General features: G+C 43.9%; 1 long non-coding RNA gene across 3 annotated transcripts in view; it reads right to left on the bottom strand.

Annotated features, from left to right (window-relative positions):
• LOC110349079 (uncharacterized) overlaps window positions 1-22,983 on the bottom strand; it is a 106,278-nt gene that overhangs the window by 5,745 nt on the left and 77,550 nt on the right. The window contains exon 1 of one of the 3 annotated variants that reach the window (XR_015448508.1): window positions 18,517-21,026. The exons of 1 other annotated variant lie outside the window; for it this stretch is intronic. This is a non-coding gene — a long non-coding RNA (uncharacterized LOC110349079). Of the gene's footprint in view, window positions 1-12,780; window positions 14,091-18,516; window positions 21,027-22,983 lie in introns of those variants that run through there. One more of the 3 variants, XR_015448509.1, reaches the window with a different exon arrangement.

Raw genomic sequence — 22,983 nt, 5'->3', positions numbered from 1 at the left:
AGGTGAGAGCAGTTAAAGTGGCTGGAGTTTGAGAATCAGAATAACAGAAAGAAGGAAGAAAAGGAGCCCTGGAAATCTGTATCAGGTTACCTTTGGCCAAATACTAAAAGCTACACAGAGAATAACCACTGGGGTTAAGGGAGGAGGTATTGTGAACTGAATAGCGACACCAGAGAAGACAAGTATTGTGAGACTTTGGTGTTCTGACCATCTAGAATGAAAATATGTTAAGAATAGGTTTTCTCTAATAATACACTAAGGAAAATTCCAGGCTCACCCTAAGGAAGTTTAAGCCAAGTCTTAATCTCATCAAGCCTGTGAGTGTCCACCAGTAAATTAGTAAAGTTCATTTCTCTTTAAAAGGAAACAATAACAATCCAGGCTCCCAAACAGAGTGCTACAGTTTGTATGAGTGTCCCCTAAAAGCCATGTATTAAAGGTTTAGTCGCCAAGGTAGTGCTATTGAGAGGTGGTTGAACCTTTGGGAGGTGGAGCTAAAGTGGAAGCTCTTAGGTTATTGGAGGCATGTCCTTGAAGGGGATGAAAGGACCTCAGTCTTTTCCTCTTCCTTGCTCTGTTTCCTGGCCTGTGAGGTAAGCAGTGTGCTCTGCCACACTTTTCTGCCATAATGTGTTCCCTTACCAGAAGCCCAATGTAGTCATTCAACCTTGGACTAGAACCTCCATAACTGTGAGCCAAAATAAACCCTTTTCTATATAAGCTAATTACCTCCACTACTTCACTGTATGGGGCACATAGTGTTTACAGTGTCCAGCATACAACATAAAATTACTAGACATGTGAGGAACCAGGTGGATGTGGCCCATAACCAAGAAAAAAGATGATCAATAGAAACAGATCCAAAGATGATGTTAGAAATAAAAAGCAAGAGTTTTAAAACAGCATAATCAATGTGATTGAGGCTTTGAAAGGAAAAGAAATTGTAATGATTAAATGTCTGAATAAATCTCTACAGAGATACGGTAACTCTAAAAAAGAATCAAGTAGAATTGTGGTTTTTTTGTACCAGGGATCAATCTAACTCAGGACCTTGAGCTTTTGAGGTAAGCAGTGACACCACTGAGTTAAATCCCTGGTCCTCAAATGGAAATTTTATAGCTGAAAAACACAGTACCCAAAATGTAAATTTATTGACTATTAGTTTATTTTTGACTGTTTACTTGTCCGATTATTTGTCAAAATCCACTAACCAAAAAGTAGCTGAAGTCAAAACAGTGAGACAAAAATGAAGGCCTAAATGAACCTTACCTGTTTCCCTCCTCCCTCCAAGAAACCTTCACTGAAGACAAATGGTCTAGCAATGCTCTGGATTTTTTTTTTCAGCTTCAGCATAAGGGGCTGAGACCTCAGGAACCCAGGAGGGACCACAGATGGAAAGTAACACTGTGAAAGTGGAGTCACCACTGAGCCACCCTCCCTCAGAGAATGGAACCTGGGCTGGCAGCTATGGGACAGGAAGGGAAGGTAATCAACAGCACCGTCTGTGGCAAGTGGGAGAGGATGGCAATAAAGGCACCATGGTTTCCTGGACCCCAGGGCCCTGGCCTTACGTGACTGCCAAGTCTGGACAGCATAAGTCTTCCTTATAACCAAAGGGCTGGACTTTCTGAAAGTCTGGATTCTCAAGTGGTTTAATTTAATTTGCACAGTAATTAATAGCAGTTACAGCTACATGCATGGGTATATAGCATTGAGAAAAATGTGTTTTTCTATGATATAATTACCTTTTTAAATGATGATAATTACCTTTTTAAAACAAGTTAATATCTTCATAATATTCTTTCTCTTTTGTTGGTTGGTCAAGCCAGACTATATAAGTCGTATTTTAAATAAAGAATCACATCTTGCTTCCCATTCTTGGGCTAATATTTCTGTATGTTTCAATTTTTCTGATTTTTTTTACAGTTGCAATTACTTTTTGCAAGGGCTGACTGATTTGTTGATTTCCTAGCTCTTTTTAATTACTTGGTTAGGTGTTCCATGTAAGATTTTATTTTTCTTTTTGGATTAATGCTATGTATGTTAAACTTGTAACTGTTTTTCTTGCATCCTCTCTGGTTACTGGTTTTATCTCTGGTCAGTCTTTCATCTCTAGATAGCTGAGTTCCTTATTCTAATTATTTGTGATGAAGTTATAGAATATCCACGTGCTTCATCTGTATGTTCATTTTTTGCACTAACATTTTATATTGCATTATGACCACATCAAAAACAAACAAGCAAATCAACAAAAGCTGTCATCCCAGCTTCTGCCTGCAGAAATTCTCACTAGAGATTCTCAGTAGGAGGTAGGACAGACTGTTTCTCAGTGCACCAGAATGAGATACCTTTTCAGTATAACACGGGAAAGGGTCATATGTCAAAGAGATACCTGTACTCCCATATTTAGGGCAGCACCATTCATAATAGCCAAGATATGGAATTGACCTAGGCAACCACTGACAGATGAACAGACAAAGGAATCTTTTGTGATAAAGAGAAAAAAGATCCTGTCATTTCATCCAGCATATGGATAAAACTGAAGAACATTATGTTAAGTATGTTAGGTACAGAAAGACAAATCCTACATGCTCTCACTTACATGTAGAAACAAAAAGGCCACTATCCAAGAAGGAAAGATGAGAATAGTGATTATAAGACCCTAGGGAGGATTGGGGGGTGCAAGTAGGTACAGGAGTGGAACATGCAGCCATAGGTGGAATAACTTGTAACTCACTATAGCACTATAGCACAAGTAGAATGACTATGGTTGACAACCACTAATCAAATATTTCCAAATAGCTAGTAAAGAGTTTAAATGTCCCCAACATAAAAAAATGATAAATGTCTGAGGTTATAGATATGCTAATTACCCTGAGTCATTACATATTATGTACATGTATTGAAAGGTCATACTGTACCCTATAAATTGTATATAACTGCTATGTGTCAGTTAAGAATAAAAATGTACTTTTTAAAAATAGAAAAGGAAAGTATTTTAACAAAGCCCTCAAAAGAAAAATGCACCTATGTTCCTGAACTTTATTGACAGTGACTTATAAAGATTAAACCCCTCAGGGCATCAGAGAAGGTCTAATCCTCAGTGCACATCAGAATTACCTGTGAGCTTTAGGAAGGTCAGCACCTGGGGTCTATTATGGAAGAAATCTCGGGCGGGGGGGCGGTGATGCCAGCTTTCCAGGTGATTCTACTCAGCTGCAAGGCTTGGGCATCAACAGGCTAGGCAAAGCAAAGGTCAACTTAGGACCAAAACTTGCTAGTGAAATCCTTTCCAACACCTGAGACCATGGGGCAGGTAGGGTTGGCACCAACAGAAAATAAAGGAGGAATCTCTGAAAGAATAGGCACGACAGCCACAGAGAACCTTGTAGAAGAATAGGAAGAATGGTTAAGGACAACCACAGAGAACCTTCTGGAAGAATAGGAAGAGTGGGGAGGGTGTGAGGCCAAATGTTAATGTCCACTGGTCAGGTTGCTATGGCTCTGCTTTATTACACTTCTTATTAAAGAAGGAACACAGAACAATTTGTCACACATACATGCGACAAACTGGCAATGACAATAGATTTATGAACCTGATTATTTTGAAAGAGGTACTGGTTATTTTCCAAAAACAAAAATTTTTTTCTCATTCTGCCCATTTTTCTTTGCTTTAGGAGTTCTTACAACTTGGAGGTTATTTCTCCTTGACAAACTTTCAAGGCTGTCAATATGATTGCTAATTGCACTACTCTCTGAATTATCCAAATTAAGTTATCTGCTTTCTACTTGTCTGTTTTCCCTAATTCCCCAAATCTGTTTGCTGTTACCTTCATTCAGCTGTTAATGACTCCTAATTTGTGTTTGAGGTTCTAACTGTATCATATCCAAAAAGCTTTAGAACAAAAAGCTTTAGGACTCTTTAAAGTTTTTAGGTGGAACAGGCACAAATGCCCTGAGCTCACTGTGTGATCTTGGTCAAATTCCCTTCTCTATGGGCCTCTATCCTTCCTCAGGCAGCAGGTTGGGTGTAAAAGGTGACACTAGGCCAGTGCAGGGCAGGGAGAAGGATCCTAAGTCTCCTGTTATGTATGGCTTCTTCCATTTAATTCTGTTTTTCTGCAGTGTTGGGGATGGAACCCAGGGCCTCACACAAGTTAGGCAGGTGCTCCTCCACTGAGCTGCTCTCCACTCACTTTCTTCAGTTTTAAACCAGACACTTTTGTATGCAGAAAATCTGCAGTAACAACTTCTCTTCATTTCCTGTTTCTTTGCTTGCTTATTTTCCTCCCTTTCTCTTTTCTCTTTTTCACTTTCTTTCCACTCAGCTTTCTTTCTCTTTTTGTCTTTTTCTGCCTTCTGTATTGAGTTTGAAACACTGAGGTAAGGAATCTGGCTGCTTGTTTGAGCCACTGTCTGGTCCAGTGAAAATCTCTTAATGTTCTCTCTCTCTCTCTCTCTCTCTCTCTCTCTCTCTCTCTCTCTCTCGATCTCCGACAACATTTCTGGATTCACAAACATTATCAGGAGAAAAATCTAGGAATTTTCTTTCTTCTTTCCCCTGGGCCAAAGCATTTCAGAGAGATTCCAGCAATAAGGAAAAAATAAGAACCAAGAGAGATTATGTAAAGGTGCAAATTTCCAATGATGAATGTCATTATATGGTATACCTAAAATGTATCAACAAAAATTAATTTTAAAAAAATACAAGGACTCCATCAGTAATGACAGCTTACGCCCCTACTGTGAAACAAGCCTATCTCAGTGTTCTGCATTAATCCAGGTCCTGCCCCAGGCCATATGCACAATGCTGCCACCTCCAAAAGCTATTTCCTGCTCATGACCTTGAGAACACTCTTTAAATCTAAATGATTGTAATTGCTGGTATTAAACTAAGCCTTGCTACCTCTTCTCATTAGCTCTGCATAACACCTCACCATTACCAAATCCAGTCCCAGGGTGCTCAGTCTGTTTCCATCATACCCTGCTGCTCTAGTCCTAGTAGCAAAGATTTATAGTATTTCAGGGCCAAAGAAAAGGCATTCCAATATTCAATTTACGTCAAGAGATATAAGTTGTGTTGTACACATGAAGATTATGAGGAAACAAGCCATAGACTGGGAGGAAATGTTTGCAAAAAAAGAAAAAAAATCTATAATGAAGGACTGTTACCTAAAATACACAAAGAATTTCTTTAATTAGTAAGAAAACAATTTGACTATAAAAACCAGCCAAAGATCTGAATAGATATCTCACTAAAGATAGTAAATAAGCATATTAAAAGATTCTTCACATCATATATCACCAGAGAATTCCAAATGAAAACAACAATGAGAAATTAATATATACTTATTAAAATGACTTAAACCCAGGAATATAAAATAATGACAAGGATAGAGAGCAACAAGAACTCTCATTCCTCAATAGACAGGAGGCAAACTGGTATAGACAAATTAGTAGGTGGTTTGGCAGTTTCATACACAACCAAATACACTCTTGCTGTACAATCCAGCAGTTGTGCTCCTTGGTGCTTTCATAAAGGGGTTTAAAAAGTATGTCAACACAAAACCTTTCACATGATATTTGTAGCAGTTTTATTCATAATTGTCAAAATTTGAAAGTAATCAAGATGTCATTCAGTAGGTGAATGAATAAATAAATCATGTCATATCCAGGAAATAGAATACAACTTAGCATTAAAAATCTGTTATCAATCCATGAAAAGAGATGGAGGAAGCTTAAGTGTATATTATCAAATGAAAGAAGCTAATCTTAAAAGACTATATACTGTATGGTCCCAGCTAAAAGACAGGACTATGGAGACAATCAAAAAGGATCAGCAGTTGCCGGAGGGAGGAGGAACTAGGATGAATGGTGGAACACAGAGGATGATTAGGGTAGTGAAGGTACTCTTATGACACTGCAATGGTGATGTCTGTCACTATATATGTGCCCAAACTCACAAAATGGACAACACCAAGAATGAACTCCAATGCAAACAACGGAATTTAAGTGACAATGATGGACAATGTCAATGTAGGTTCATCACTGTGTCACACGTACCACTCTGGTGGGTTGTGTTGATAGTTGAGGAGGTTGTGGGGCAGAGATAGGAAGTACATGAGAATCTGCTGCTTAATTTTGCTGTGAATGTAAAACTACTCTTTTAAAATGAAGTATTTTTTTTCTTAAATTCTTTCATTGGTACATTTTAGGTATACAACACATTTACATTTCTCATTGGGAACTTGTACCTTACAAGATGCATGTTGGTTCTTATTTTTTCCCCATTCTTAGCCCACCTTTCCCTATTTATAAAGACTTTATTTCCATTTTTTCCATTTCTCATCATTTTTCCTTTCCCTTCTTTCCTTTCCCCTGCCCCTCCCACTACCCCTTTGGACCTTTTCTTCTTATATTACATTATCGATTATTCATTCTAATCATTGGTACATTTTAGGTACACAATATAATGACATTCATCATTGGAAATTTGCACCTTTACATAGTCTCTCTTGGTTCTTATTTTTCACCCTTGCCCAGCCCTCCCTTCAACCCCTCCATTCCTCCCTATTTACAAAGATTTTGTTCCTATTTTTCCATTTTCTCATATTAATTCCATTCCCTTCTTTCCTTTCCCCTACCCCTCCCACTTCCTTCCCCTTTGGCCCCTTTCTTCCTATTTCACATTACCTATTATACGTTTTAGTCCTTATTTACACTTTCAGTTTCTCACACCAGAGAAACTATTCGGTATTTACACATGTGTGTCCTATTTATTTCACTTAAGAGTATTGCCTCAATGTGCATCCACTTAGCTATAAATGTCTCTAATTTCTCATTTTTTATGGCTGAGTAGTACTCCTAAAATGAAGTATATTTAAGCTGGGCATAGTGGCACACACCGTGATCCCAGCAGTCAGGAGGTTGAAGCAGGAGGATCACCATGAGTTTGAGGCCAGCCTGAGCTGCCTAGTGAGTCCAAGGCCAGGGTGAACAACATAGTGAGACCCTGTCTCAAAAAACAAAACAATAAAAAAATGAAGTATATTTAAAAGGGGTAAAAAGTACCTACAGGTCACCCTAACCATGGGGTGGGGGTAGGGGGCTAACCATTCTTCTGTCCACTCCTTGCCACCATAGATGAGTATATCTTTCCCCCAGGGAATCATTCTGTTTAGGGAATAGAGATTACATGGGGAAGGCAAGCAAGAAAGTCATTCTCCAGTATTCCTCTGTCACTGGAGAACAGTCAGGTCTTCTGGTGCTTGGACAAGTATCATTCACCATCCCTCAACCAACATGAGGTTATAGCCTCAGTGCTCCTCAAAATGTTCAAACTCAGCCAACAGCTATACACACTGATCAACCTGACAAGGAACGTTACAAACTTCATATTCTTCCTCCATATTATAGAGCCACCACAGGAATGTTGGTTGGTTTGGGATACACCAGTACCCTTTGGCCATCAGGTGCTATAAAAGCACCTGATGATTTTCCTTTATTGAACTGCTCTTGGCTCTCAGCCAGCACTGACTCCACCCACTGCTCCCATTGGTCTAGTACAACTCAGGCTTGACCAATGAGAGCCTTGTATTCCCTCACCACAGTGATTGGTTCCAGGAACCAAACAGCTGAAACTACAGCCTTAAATTCTTCTGTCATTTGAGCCTCTAAATTGCCTCTTTCCTTAAGCAGCTTTGGGTTAGGCTTGGTGTCACCTGCAATCGTAAGAGGACTGAAGATTCATCCATGTGGTACTTTGACGGCAAGCTTCTGGGAAAAGAATAGGTAGGTAATTAACAAGGTAGAGTGGAGACAAGTCAGGTCCACAAGTGGCCACCATGGTGAGCCCCAGAGCCACCTGTCTGCCTCTGCAGAACTTTGCCCTGACTCCCTTCCAATCTGGGCCTTTTCTGGACCTCTTTTTCCTCTATTACAATAAAAAAAACAATCATGTCAGCATGTGTATCACTTTCACATCCAGCCTGGACTCAAGCCTGAGTCTTTCTCATCGTCCTCTGGGCTCTGCAATCTGCTTTCTCCTTTGCCCTTCACAGACCATGAGGGCGATGGTCAGCCCACTGGCACCCCAGTCTACTGCCCTAGAACCCCACAGGCCTCTAGAGCCCTCACCCTCACAGCCAGGTTCTCACTGGCCACCCTGGGCTGAGGCCAAGGTACCTGCTGCATGGGAGTTCTCAGCTCTAGCAGTGGACTAGAACCATGCACAACTATTGGACATCTGCGCCTACCTGCAGCTCTTCTGATTTAGTTGCTCATGAATAGGGCCCAGGCATTGGCATTCTGTAAAATCCTAAAGTGCAGCTGTCCAGGGTGAGTCACTGTTTATGGTTTCAGGAGGTTCGACCAGTATGGCTGTTTATATCCGCTTCTTGAGCTTAATAGAAAGTCCAGGCAGAAATGCAAAGAGCCTCAGGGGGAATTTCAGACAAACTCAGCCTTTTTCTTAAAACCTTTCAGTGGTTTTCACCGTGCATGGGATGTTCTAGAAAGCTCTGGGTGATGTGACCCCTGCCTGTCTCTCAACCATCATCTGCAGCTTCCTCCCACTGCAGCCTCTGACACTTGCAGTCTCTATTCTACTCCTCTCCTCTCTAAGAAGACAAAAAACACCCGGTGCCTGGGAGCACAACTGGTACTGAACCCTTACATTTCCCCCTAGTGGAAAAAGATACTAAGTTTCACCTCAAGAGGGCAGCATACGCACAGTCAATGGAGAGCTCTGGGCCTCTCATTTAGAACAGGTGGAGAAATTACTAGCGGTAGTTTGGCTTGTAAGTGTAAAGTCCTTTGGTTTATTTTATAGACTTGTCCTATGTGTTTTGGGAAAAAGAAATGAATGCTTGAAACATGCAAAAGTCGAGTGCTAAATTTGGTGGTTTGCATGGAGGGCTGGGAGTGTAGCTTGGGGCCTCAGTTAGCTGTTTAACCTGAGGACCTGGTTTGGGTGCCCACTACCTGGCCCCACACAGACATAACTTTCACTGATTTAGCACTATCAGCTCTGTACAAGTTTTTCCAATAAATGAATCTATGGGGGAAATGATAATAATAATAATGCTCTGTGGTTGGAAGGGTTATAGGACATAATGAATTCAAACAGGCTTAGCAATTCATAAAATGCTGTGGTATAGCATGTACCTGTTAAAGGCTAATTGTGTGACTGACAGCAAGAGAGCTGAGGTCAGAATGAAGGATCACTTTCCACTGGAGACCCCTGGAAGGCTTCTCAGAGGTGGAAGATGGGAAGGGGACACAAGTGTCAAAGCATCCTTCTCTATCACCACATCTAGTAGACACACCGAGGCAGCAGGTGCCTACCTTGCCTTTCACCTTGCCTTGTGGGGACATGTGTACTTATCTGAGAACACAGCCATGCTTGAAAGGCCGGAAACACATCGCTCTTGGCAAGGTCCGCTCCACACCACAAGTGTTGTTTCGAAGCCAATTGGACCCTATCCTGTTTCTGCTGGGGCCCCTCCCACCCCGACCTCTCATGTGTTAGTATCTACGGAAAAAAGGCTTTTGATCCATTTAGAGTCATATTACTGACACTATAATTATTATAGTTATGACTATGACCGTCATTAGGAGGAAAATAATCCAAATGTAGAAAAGCAGAGGAAGGTGGGAATTCTACGGCTCTGTGCAAAGTTAATAGGCCAATATACAGAAGGACCAGCACCCCTCCTGCCAGGTTGTCTCTGCATGGGGGGGGCTGGGTGTGTGGGCAGTCGGTGGGCCGACGAGGCCATTGTCAGAGGAATCCTTTCCCATCTCCCACTGCCCATGACTTGTCCGTTCCCCTCTCCTGATGTTGCTAGTGTCCCACGCTTCCTCTCCATCCCCTCTCCCAGTGCCCTGAGCCAGGCTGTCCTCACCTGGCACCTGGATTATTACAACACCCCATTACCACTCTGGGCTCACCCGATCCCTCCAGGGAACCCTGCAAGGATCGTCCCCAAATAGGTGGCCTCATGCCACTTCCCCACTCAAAACCAGCAGGGGCTTCTGGTTGCCCAGAGAACATGTTGAAGTCTTCCTCATGGCTCAAAAGCCCGCAAAGACCAGTGCTATGGTCTGAATGTCTGTGCTGCCTTCACACACACAAACACACACTAACACGTTGAAATCTGATTCCCCGAGTTGATGGTATTAGAAGATAGTGTCCTCAGGAGGTGATTTAGGTCCTAGAGGTGGAGCCTCTGTGATTGGAATTAGTGACCTTAGAAAAAAGGCCCCAGAAAGACCCAATCCTTCCACTGTGTGGGGACACAGAAAGAAGGTGCTGAACCAGAAAGCAGGTCCTCACCAGACATTCTGGAGGCTTTCTCGTCTACCTCCACAACTGTGAGAAACACATTGGTTGCCTATAACCTTTCACTCTAAAATATTTTAAGATAGTAGCCCAAACAGACTAAGTCATCTGGCTACCTCTTCTTCCAATACAGCCCCCAGACAGACAGACAGACTCCGGCACCTGCACCACACCACACATTAGGTCCATAGTCAGGTTATTCTCATAACCTGATCATCTAGTGGGACCTCACCACCCTACCATCTGACTTTCAAAGTTTTCCCAAGCCAGGCTCATGCCTTCTCCTCCAAATATTTCCCTGTGTTAGAATTATTTTCTCCTTCACCTCTCCTGAGTATTCGCATCCAGGATCTCCTCTCTCAGCTTTGGGCTACTCAGTTGACACTGCTAGTTCCCTGAGTCTACAACCCCTGGAAGTCAAGATCTGTACTTGATCACTGTTCCCTCCAATGTGCAGCATCAGAAAACGGTTGGGGCTGAATGACTGTCCTTTGATTTGTTCTTGCAATGGCCCTGCAAGGTGAGAACATCCCTGAAGTGGCCACATGAACAAGGCCAAGCACTGAGGAGACAGAAGCATGTACAGAGTCTAAATCCATACAAAAAACCCAAGAGTGGGCCCACCCAGGATGACATGCTGTATGCTGAAAACATGCCTAGTGCCATTCCATGAGTCATGTAGGGTAACATAGTAAGATTCCAGATCTTGTAACTGGATCCTGGTTTTATCATTTCCACCTGTGCAATCCTGGGAAGATTTCTTCACTTCTCAATTGTAAAATGAAGGTAATAAACTTCCTCATAGGATAGCAAAGGGTAAATTAGATACTATGGAATATTAACATTGAATCGAGTACATACTGATACAGAGATAGAGCTCTGTGTGATGAAATTGGCACTAAGCATTGAAAAACAAGATTTCGATTTCTTTTTAGTGCCTGGGAATAGTCGTGCAGTCCAAAGTAACATCCTAGGAATGGGGAGGAGAAGAAGAGGTTGGAAAAACATCCCCTGGTCATTTTAGCACATTCCCAAGATACCAGGCCACCCATCAGCATTTCCTAAGCAACAAGTCACTGTCCTTTCCTCCCCCATGCCCTGGGAAAGTGTACAAATTGAGCTCATTCCACAGGCCACTCTCTCCTTTTCTCAGGCCCAGTCGTGACCCTCACTTGCTATTTGATACTCAAAGAGCCAGGTATTGGCCATGTTGGATGTGGCCTGTGAACATCTTTAGGCACCCAGGAAGTGAAAGCAGCTTGCCTGAGGGAGTAAAAATCATGTGTGGAAGATGTCACTGTACTTCTTTGTACCCAGAGAAGTGTTACCTAAAGGGGAATCTAGTCTTCCTTGTACAATGCTGAAGACAGTGAAAACAAAAATAGAAGCAAAGGCAACTGAGAAGGATAGACCAAGTAGTAGTAAGGCAATCTGAAGAGTTCATATCTGGAATCAGCCTGCTGGGTCCAAATGTCTGCCTCATTATTGGCCACCTGGGAAAGTTATTTGAGAATTCTCCAATTCATTTCTTTACCTACAAGTCACAAGTATCACTAACATCTATATCACAGAAGAATTTTGAGGACTCAATAGGATACTTCAGGTAAAATACTTAGCACACTGTACAGGATAAATGCCCACTTGGTGAAGAGGATTAGCAGTGATGATGGTGGTGGTGGTTCTGATGCAGACTAGATGAGTATTTTTATCCCCATTTCATGGTTGAATAAAATCAGGTTCAAGAAGTTAAGTGTCTTTTTCAAGGTCACATAGTCACAGGGCACATTAAACTCAAGTTCCATTTTGTCGCTACCAAAAATGCAATGAGCAATCCAGAAGCCCAAAGGAGAAGAAAGAGCTGGTACCACAATGGACATTCTTTTGAGGAATCAACACACAAGGACTATCCAAACTAAAACCATGTTGTTCCTAACTTAATTTCAAATCATTACATGGCACTTGATAAAGAATATACTGAGACAGTCTCGCCTCTACTTCTCTGAGGTTGCCAACCTTGGCAGTATTTTATCATTCTTCCCCAGTCCCAATATCTGTCTACATCTGGGGTCATTTAATTCACAGGGAGTCTTATTACAAGTGGAATGTAAAAAGAGTCTCTTAGAAGGAAACTAAGTCAGCGAGTTACAGCAGCAAATGCAGAGAGGCCCCAATTTTGTCGTAAGGCTATTTCAAGAGGCCCTGGGCTGCAGGAAAGCCCATTTGTCTAGCACCCCTCCTATGGCCTGTTATGTCACTGCAAGTGAAACCTGCTCAACAGCAGCATTTAAGACCAACTTACTCAAGGACCAAAGTTCAGAACTGCAGCTAGTGTTTGGACTAAAAGGATGAAAGACCCCAAGAGTAACAAATAACCCAGGGCATTATGATCTGTGGCACTCCTCACTCTGGTTATTGTTGTGATATTGCTAGGATCTCACCTTTGGCTTGTCTTGCTGAGACACACACACATCCTGCCCCCACATCTGTGTGATGGTATGGCATGTGCTTTATAGATACCTGGTGAATGAATAAATAGACGTCACTATTGTTTGCATGGGGCACACTGACCCCCACTCCCATGCCCAGTAGCCATCCTCCTGGCATCTGTGAGAGTTAACCTCAGCAGGTACCCATACACACCAGGGCCCTTGAGGGCATCTCAATAACAAGCAGCAGCCAGAGGGGTCCTGAGTCCATATGCTGTGAGTTTCCCCTGATGCCCCACTGAGAGGTGCAGGATATACTGCCTAGTGTGTTCTGAGACAAGGGCCAGCCCTCTACTTCCTTCATCCCTTTCCCCTGCATCAGCTTCAGGGGGTACTAGATATTTGGGCTCCCTGTGGCCTCCTGCCTTATATTGTTCTGCCTGCCACCTCTCTAACCTCTCTGAGCACCAAGAACCTAAGGAGACATTTTTTTAAACAGTACTAGCTTTTAAGTGCACAGATCTTGACTCTAGGACCAACTCAGCTCCTTGCTGTCCATGGGTCCTGGCAAGTCTCAAAACACTTAGTTTTTGCTCCTCAGCTTCCACATCTGTCCTCCAGGCTGTGATGAGGTGGACTAAGTGAAATGGAAATGTGAAAAGACTGAGATGGTTCCTGGCACGTTACAGGTTTTGGAAAAATTGTTAGGAGGGACAGATGGGAAAGTACTTGCCAAACTAGCATCACAGACCTGGGTTCAATACCCAAGGCAAGTACAGTCACTGATTCTGATCAGCTTTGGTCCTTAAGGCGATGTCTGTCTAGCATCGTCACACCAGGGGCTGACCCCCGACCACCTCCTCCCCAGCTCCCTGATGACCACCTACTTGCTTCCTGCCCTCACCAGACTCCCTGACCTCTCTGAGCCTCCCATTACCCAGGGAACCAGGCTTGGGCCTTGTCTGGCTGGATCTTAGGGTCAGGCCCCCCAAACATCCCCACTGGCCTACGGCAGCCCCTGTATCTTCCAGTTCCATCCAGTTTATGGCAAAGCCCTGTGTCAGCCAAAGTCTGACTCATTTCACATCCATTTGGACACTCCCTCCCCAGTTGTCCAAAAGCTTGCCCAGCCTTCTGGAGCCTGATTCCATGCTCGCCTTCCTCTTCAGCAGGTGACTGGGCATCCTTGTCCTGATAACCCAGGCCCTGGGCATGAACCCCCACATAGCACATCTGTGTGGGGGGCTATGGAGAGAGTGTAGGAGAAATGAGAAGGGTGAAGGCACATGATGTCACATGAGGGGAAGTGTGCCCTACAGTGATCCTAGTGACTCACTGGCCATGACCCTTGAGGGCAGAGGCGAGGCCTGGCCCTGAGTTTGGCACATTGCAGCTACTCAGTAAATATCCAATTACGCAGGCCCAGGGTTGACACATAATAAATATTTTTTATTGTTTCAAAACTATCCCACAAATGTTAGTATCCAGGATCAAGTTGCCCACACCTCTGCCTTTGTTTTGTTTTGTTTTTCGGCTGCATGTTTAAACAGGAATCAGAGAGAAGCAAGCCTGTCCAACTCCGACACCCCCAGGTAACAGTTTGGGAATGAGCCACAGCACCCTGGTGAGGCTGCTGGTCTACTTGGTGCAAGGGAGACTCTGGGCTCACCCCTTTGCACGAATTTGTCCCGGAGAGGGAAGATCAGGGGCACAGGCAGGGTTCAGGTGGAAGGGTGTGTTCTCATTTTCAGCCACCACGTGTCCTCAGAGGATTGTGACTCCAAAAACCGCAGGTCGGCCAGGACATGTAGGTCACCAACCAGCAAGCAAGAGCCCCAGCTGCTGTGGGGGACACTGGCCATGGGCTGGACTCATCTCCTGCAGACTCACACATGGAGTGGACAGCAGAGACGGAGTCCAGAAGTCAGCAGAGGGAGCATGGAGACAGAAGGCACTCAGGACAGGAGCCTGGGAACTGACTTGGCCTCTGTGGCTGCACCTCAGTTTGAAATTTGGACGTTGGCCTGGATCATTGGTTCTCAAACTCAGGTGTGGATCAGAATCACCTGCATGGTCTGTTGGAGCATGGATGGCTGGACCCAGCCCCAAAGCCTCTCCATCAGCCAGACAGGGGTGGGGCCTGAGACTTTCTAACAAGTTCCAGGACGCCAACCCAGGGGCCACACTTTGAGAACCTCTGGCCTAACTGATGACTTGAGCTTCTTCTGGTTCTGAGATTTTAGAATTTCATTTCCAAGAAGCAGCACAATGAAGGGAGAAGCAACTTTATAAAATAGAGGGGAAATTTCAGAAGCAGCAAGAGAAGTTTCCAAACCCTTCACCTTGGGTTGGCAACAAGCAGATACCTAATCACTACCCAGCCTGGCAGAAATGGGGCCAGGGACTTAATGGAACTGCTCTCTCCTCCCTTCTGCTCTCAGGGTTTCTTTTCATTTGATTTTCATAGATTCTACATCTGAGACCACATTTTATGACAGCAGCTGCTTGAGTCTGTAATGAAATACTTTATGTGAAAGCACGTTAAAAATATGAACTACAAGGCAGGGGGTTTATTTTTTAACGTATGTTTCTGTTTTGTGCTTTACCTCCTTCAAAAAAAGCAAATGATGATTGCAATAAAAGACGGAGATGTAGTTGATAGGAGACAGTTGAGCAGGAGGGAATTGAACTGATTTGAATTAAATAAGAGTTTCATTATCTCTCATAGTAACCAAATACTGAAAGAGTGTGGAGGAGAAGCCGTGGGGGCTCCTACAATGAACAAGACACCATCTCCCCTAGAACTGGGAAGGGGACAGTGATAGAAATGAGCACATGGATGTGTGGGTGCTGTGGGACCTGGTTTCAGAGGTCCTGGGGGCCACATGGGGGCATATTCTTTCACACCTATGACCTTGAACTCTAGCTGGCCAAAATGCCTTGAGGCCCATGGTCCGAACATTGAGTGGCCAGGTCCCAGAATGAGAATTCAGGCACTCTGGCCTCTGGCCAATGTCTTCCCTCCCATCTCAACATCTTTCTAGGCCTTGAGATTTCTTGCCTTTGGGTACAGCAGAGCACTCAGACTTGGACACAACCCCTTCCTTCTTAGGCAGGTTTTCTGTCTATGAGGGTTCAGCTGCTCCTTCCAGACATCTGCCCTCACTTCTGCCCCCCTCCTCACAAAAACTTAGATATCTACAGAGAACGAAGGGCTGATTACTCAGTTTGACCACGAGCAATGCCACCTTAGAACCTAGGACACTCAGGCTCCTTTCCCTGGGCCATGTGCCTTCAAAGGCTCTGCTCTGGCTTCTGGTTGCCTCTTTGTCCACGATTCTTCCCACGAGGTGAGGAGTTTAGGGAACAAGGGGACAAGCCCACCCAGAACCTCACTCCATCAAGTATGCTCCTATATACACGCCTATACCTTGGGGTGCCCAAGGGTGGCTGTTGGGGCAAGCATCTGTGAAAGGGGAAGAGATATCCATACATCTGTGCACAAAACCTCTCAGAGTTAAGATCTGGGGCTGAGGGCTCGGGGTAGGCCTCAAGCCTCAATTTATACTCTTGCCACAGGTCCTGTTAATACTCAGACTTGCCTATAAAACTGAGTTAAGTGCCAGCTTCACAAAAGAACTGCCTTCTATTTGTATAGGGAAGAGAGGCAGAGCAAGCCAGAGTCCTGGCTGTCTCCAGACCCTGCCTCCATGTCTGGCTCAGGAGCCAGGGGGTGGAGACATAGTCTGCACAGTCAGAGCCCCCACATGCTGGGGGATTGTCCAGCGTCACATGAGAGTCCTTCTCAGAGGGTTCAGCCACATTCTTCTCCAGAGTTGTTTCAAGCCAAGATCCCAGTTACTCCTGAGAACATCTGTAAGTGGATGGACAGCCAAGGTGGCGCCAGGCTGCCCCAGCCTCAACAACCCTGTAACCTTCTCCCAACCTCTCCCCAGGGGCAGGTTGGGCCAAAGCCCCAGGTTGAGACCACCAGACAGTGTGTGGGGTAACACCTGAGGCACCAAAGACTGGTTTTCAGGGGGCATTACTGACATTTAGACAACCTGGGGAGCCCTTTATGGTGGTGCACATCTGTAATCCCAGCACTCTGGGAAGCTGACACAGGAGGATCACATGTTTGAGCCCCACCCAGGCAATTTAAGGACTTAGCAAGACCCTGTCTCAAAATAAGAGAGAAAAAAAGGCCCTGGGTTCAATCCCTAGTATTACCTCTCCTACTCCAAAATGGGGTCAACCTCAAAAACTCAGCCACATAAGTACCAGATAGAAGAAACTCTAATTAACCAGAGTACAAGACCTCAGAATGTCAGCACATCACAAGCTTATCTGACCCCTGGCTGCTAAAACCAAAGCAGAAAACTCATGTAATCTTAGATTGCATTTACAGAAGTCTAGGATTCAAAATAAGGGAGGCAAAAATGGTCAGACCACGTTTGGTATGCTGCACTTTGTTCTAAGTAGCACATTTTTAAAACCATAATTATAAACCAGAATATTCTCTAATGCTAGTATAGCAAGGACCTTGGAAAGTAGACTTTGGAGAATTTTAAAGAAATGGCTGTAGAGCCAACAGTGGTGGTATGCACCTGTAATCCCAGCACTTGGGAGGCAGGAAGATTGCCATGAGTTTGAGATCAGTCTCCACTACATAGTGACTCAAGGCCAGCCTGAAGTAGCCTGAAGTACATAGTAAGACCCTTTCTCAAAAACAAAACAAAACATACAAACATACAAATGGCTGCTTAACCTGGGGGTGGGGTGAGACCTGGGACATTTGAGAGCCACCTTCTAATACTTGATGGGTTATATGTGAGACTACTTGCTTATCTCAACCTGAGTGTTACAAAGGGGTACAGAGAAACATAACCCATCCATAGACACTCCAGAGAAAACATGGCCATAGATATGGGGGCCCACAAAAATCCTCACACCCTTGGGCCAGAGGTTCTATTTTTAGGAACTTATCTCAAAGAAGTAATTAGAATGTGGCAAAGATTTTCCTACAATGATGTTTCTGCAGTGTTCTTTCTAATACTGAAGCATTCGAAATGACCTAAGTATCCAGTACAAAGCATAAGATCACATGTTGTGATACATCCATGTCACAGAAAATTTGGCAACCATTAAAAATGTCTTTAAAGATGATTTTATGATAAGAGAAGTGTTCACAATCTCAGTAAAAAGAATAAACTACATACAAAATCTATAGCCAATGTGATTCAAATTTTGAAAAATGCATGCTTGCCTGTATATGAATAAAGAGGAAGAAATATATTAAATACTAATGGTATGCTTAGCACTACAAATTATGATTATCAGTGATTCCTTCCATAGCAATTTTTGTATGCTTCTAAAATTTTCTGCAATGCACATGTATCATCTTTATCATCATAAAAACATATTAGTGATATTTAAAGAGTGGTTATACAGTATATGGATTAGGTGGTCAATTCTGAGATTTAGCTGCTGAGTAACAGCATCCAGTGAGGTGTCATCACCCCAGTATGAGGTCCAGATTTGCACAGAGTGGGAGGTTGAACATGAGAAGGCTTCCAGGTCTGAGCATTGACAGGATGAAAAGGAAAATAACATCTACTGTACACCTACTGTGGATTAGTCTCTGTGCTCCAAATTTGAGATTTAGAGTCAAATAACTTCTACAATGAACTAAACCTGGTAAGAGTTGGAGTGAGGTCAGAATCCAGCACTTTTGAATCTTAAACTCACTTTGAAGTAGCCTTTTCTCACTGCAGCAGTTGGACTTGTTTCTGTTTCCAGCAGCCTGCAAAGCCTCTTGGGGTCAGGACAGATGTAGGAGATCTTCAATCTCTCTAGAAGAATTATCTCCTGATGGATTCAAATGGCTTTCAGGTGACAACCTCTCTGGGCAAGGAGCTGCTCAGGGAATAGAACACAGCTGACTTTTGAGAGTCCACTGTCCATTTTTACCAAGCTTCCTCAGGGTCAGCTGTTACATGGATCAAACTCCAGCTGGTGGATTCCTTTTTAAGTCTGTAGAACACAGTCCCTTCTATCTCTGAAGCAAGAAGGTACATCCAGCAGCAAATCTCCCTCCCCAGTTTAAAATTCCCTGAGCTCTCCCCTCTCACCTTTTCTATCTGCCCACCTGCAGCCATTTATAAGGTGTCAAAGAACAGACAGCACAGCTCCCTTTCACAGATGAGACTACTGAGTCTGCCCAGGACACGGAGAGCCAGGAGGCGAGCCAGGAGGCGAACCAGGGGTACCATCGAGAGCTGCAGACACCAAACATGGAATAATACTGTGTTGGATTTCTTGAGAGTTGTTTGAGTGAGTTCTTATTTTCATGAAGGATCTTCACTGGATGCCAACAACAACAAAAGAGCCACAGACGTAATAATTCTTAGAATTTCTGAAGTATATAAACATTCTTAAACTCCTCTCCCCACCACCACTAACTACATACACAAAGACAAACATCACACACACAAATCTCCCCCCATAAGGGCTCTGAACACCAGAGAATAGCTCTGATTTGAGCTATTCTTGGCTTTGGCCAGTATAGTAGAGGAGGCAGGTGTAGTTTTCAGCAGAATCTTGCTCAAATATAGGAGATGAATATTCCCACAGGATGGGCCCCACCAGGTCGCACCTCCTTGCCTGAGAGAGGTAGACGTACAACCTACATTTGCAGATTCCAGGATATCAAAGGACTCAGCTCTCACTATCAAAGTTACTCACACAGGCTATCGAGATAGAAAGTTTTCTCCTCTCTCAAAATGAGAGATCGAGGTGAGAAGGCTTGAGGGAGTGCGATTTTTTCTTGTCTTCTAATTTCCGAGGCATTTTAAATATCCCTTAGTTTTCTTAAAGTAAGCTATATTTCCAAATCCCCCCTACACGAAATATTTTGTAAGAGAAGGAAGTCTTTGACAGTCAATATATATTTAAAAGTCAGAATGCCCAGCATGGGAACACTTCATTGCCATTCCCCATAACCGACTTCTGAGGAACTAAATGTACCCCCTTACAACTTCAACAACCCAGTATAGGTCTGCAGCTGTGTGACCTTAGCAAGCGGATTTGATGTCTCTGGATGTCACTGTCCTCTATAAAATGAGGGTACAATCACCAAGATGCCTCCCACTTTTACATAATATGATTCAACATGACCCTGACTGGAAAACTACAGCTTGCTGGTCACATATGCCACTCTCTGCAAGTTTTTCTTATAAATAGTTTTATTGGAACACAACCATCCATATGTTCACACTGAAGCAGCAAAGTTGAGTGGAGGCAAGAGCTGGCCCACAGAGTCAAAAGCATTTACTGCCTGAGCTTTTACAGAAAAAGTTTGCTGATTCTTAGTTTTGACCATTAGAAACTGAAAGAGATTGAATTAGACAATAAGAAACCAGACATTCTGTAGGAAGCACACAGTGAAGCATTCATATGCTGAGAATCTATTTATATTTTCAGCCTGTGTCACCTCTTTGGGATCACACAGCAGGCAGCAAACTTATGGAACGTGTTAAGTAGAACTTTCTTGTCATTGTCCTGAAACGGCTGCTTCTAAGCTTCAGTAGGTGCCCCCTTGGTAGTCACATGGTCTCTCCCTCCTCTGGTGCCTCCCCAAGCCCTAGACTTCTATCAAGTCCTGCTCACCCAGCCTCTTCCAGACTTTACTGCTGTTTATTTTTAAGTCTGTCCTCAAACAGAAGTCTCTCCCTCCCCTCAAGTGTTTTAAATTGCTCTTCTCTGGACCATGTCCAGGTTCATTATGTCTTCACAAGTGCCTATGACCAGAACTGCACATTTTCAGGAGCAGATAGAGTGTGATTTCAAGCAAAGAGAGCAATTCTGGTGATGAGGCTCAGGGATGGAGCCCAGGCTTTATGATCAGACATGAGTTGGAAGCCTGACTTTCTCACCTTCTGGTTATATGACCTTTGTTGGTGACTGCCACAGCCAAGGTGGTTGTGCCCAGTGGATGGGGGGGGTTGGTGAGACTCGGTGTTCAACTAGCACCTGCGCACACACACACACATACCACCCCAGATGAAAAGTTTGCTGCTGTTGATGCTCTGTGTGAGACTCCTGCCCATAGAGATGCCAATTGTGAGTTCACTGTGTATGTATGTGTGTGTGTGCATCTGTGTACAGACATATACACAGCTAAATAAAGGCAGGAGTCCACAAATGTCTATATCTATATGCACATACATACATATAGTCATATAAATATGCAGTTGTATGGTATGTGTATATATAAGCATGCCTTTTACATATACATACATACATATATACATTTATTTTATATATTTATGTAACATTTTAAAAACTAATAAAATATATCTTCCCAAATGAGCATTAAGCTCCTGGAAGAGACTGAAACCTACCATCTTTCTGCATATCCAGTAGCCAACATGGTGTGTGCCACATCAGTATGCCCGAGTGAAGGGACACTAAAGGCCACCTTGTAGACCAGGGGATATAATCAAAAGCTATAGCAAGGAGCTATAATTGTTCAACAAATACTTGTGTGTTCACATTTTATTTAATGGCGCACAGAACCCTTGCTTAAAAAATTATTTAGTAAACACCTAGTGAACACCTAATGTGAACCAGACCTCTCAGAAGGGTGTGTCCTCTGCATTCCTTAGTATCAATTTACAGCTCTTCAGCCACTTGACAGAGCAGCTGGAAGGGCAGGGGTTGAAGAGAAAGGTAACCTCAAGTGTCCCTAGTCATTGTCACCTGGAGATAATGCACCTCTGGGATGTTAGGGGAAGCCCTGTGAATGTGAGTTTCCATTCACAAGCCCCTAATGAATACTATACCATTTAGGAAATACAAAATATCCCAACCCTTTCTGGGTCCTCCCTGGATGCTGAGCACCTATGAGGACATTTTTGTGTGTGTGATTTTTTTTTCCCTAAACAGGTTACCTGAGACAGGTTCTCAAGGTAGCTTCCTTGCCCCTTGGCTCTTAAGCAAGTGACACTGTGGCTTGGGGGCCATCACAACAGAACATGTGAGGCTCCTTCCCTAATCTAAGAGTTGACAATCTCACATGTAGACAGTCCAAAGAGCAGCATTTGAGGGCCAAGGGGAGCCCCACATCTCCCTGCCTCAACTGGGATTTGCCCTGGGGAATTCCTGGTGTTTTTGAAAAGCAAAAAAGTTGCCAAAGGCCTTTGCTTGTGGCTCCCATTACCCCTGAGCAGACCCCTATCTCTAATCAGGGATCATGCATTAATGACAGAGACAAGTCCTCCAGAAGATTAAAGGCCTTGTATAATTAAAAAGATAAGAGCCGGCCAGGGAGAAGGAAATTGGGATTCAATTAACAGGAGGCTTCTCCCCCAGCTACTCACTCCTCTCCCCTCTCTGCTATCAAGTGTTCCACTCAGAAGTGCTCTCTCCACTCACAGAGAGTGAAAGGCTGAAGGGCTCTTATTTATGGCCTGTTTGGAGTTGGGCCTGAGGCCTCCCTTGGCTGGGCGTTTGTTTACTTAGAGCCCAGGGTGGGGGGGACAAGCAACACAAACCCTGCTGGAGGAGGCCACAAGGTGCTTTTGACTCCTTTTCTTTCCTGGCTCAGTTCCTCTGATCTTCATGACAGGGGAAGAAAAATACTCAATAGAAGGTCTATTTCCTTCCTCCCTCAGCCTGAGGCTGACACAGCAGGCTAAGGGTCAGTGCTGAGAAAGCTCTGAGGGGTTATTTGTGTTGGGAAACCATGCCACTTCCCCCTTTCCGTCTTTCTCAGGTTTCTGTGGAGGCAGAGGAAGATAAGGTTGGAGAGGCAGCTGTCCAAATGGCCAATGAGACCGGATGTGTAGGGTGACCAGCCCTGAGGGAACCCCACTTCTGGGGATCTCCCAAAGGGTTGTAAAGCTGGGGCCACAGGCCACATGGGGCTGTGGGCTAAGCTGGCATCAGCAGGATAGGGGCAGCATGGTGGACTCCAGCAAACATTAGGTCTGTTGGGTTGGCTCCAAGCAGCCTTTCCTGTCAACCATATTACTTTACAACTTGCTAGTAAAGGCGGGCTTCCCTTTACAAATAGAATGTGGAAGGCTCTTTCGATGGAAAGGCTGTGTCCTAAGACTCTGCTCTTTCTACAAGATGTTGAAGTTGACTCTGCTGCAGTTTTCCCAGCCTCTCCTTACAGGCTCACAGAAGGTGTCAGAATCTACCCTGCTAGAC

Source organism: Heterocephalus glaber, unplaced genomic scaffold, assembly GCF_053883595.1.
Source record: "Heterocephalus glaber isolate CG9 unplaced genomic scaffold, H.glaber_assembly_v1.0 deba00000470, whole genome shotgun sequence".
Taxonomy (NCBI): Eukaryota; Metazoa; Chordata; class Mammalia; order Rodentia; family Bathyergidae; genus Heterocephalus; species Heterocephalus glaber.
This window is presented reverse-complemented; position numbering and strand designations above follow the sequence as displayed.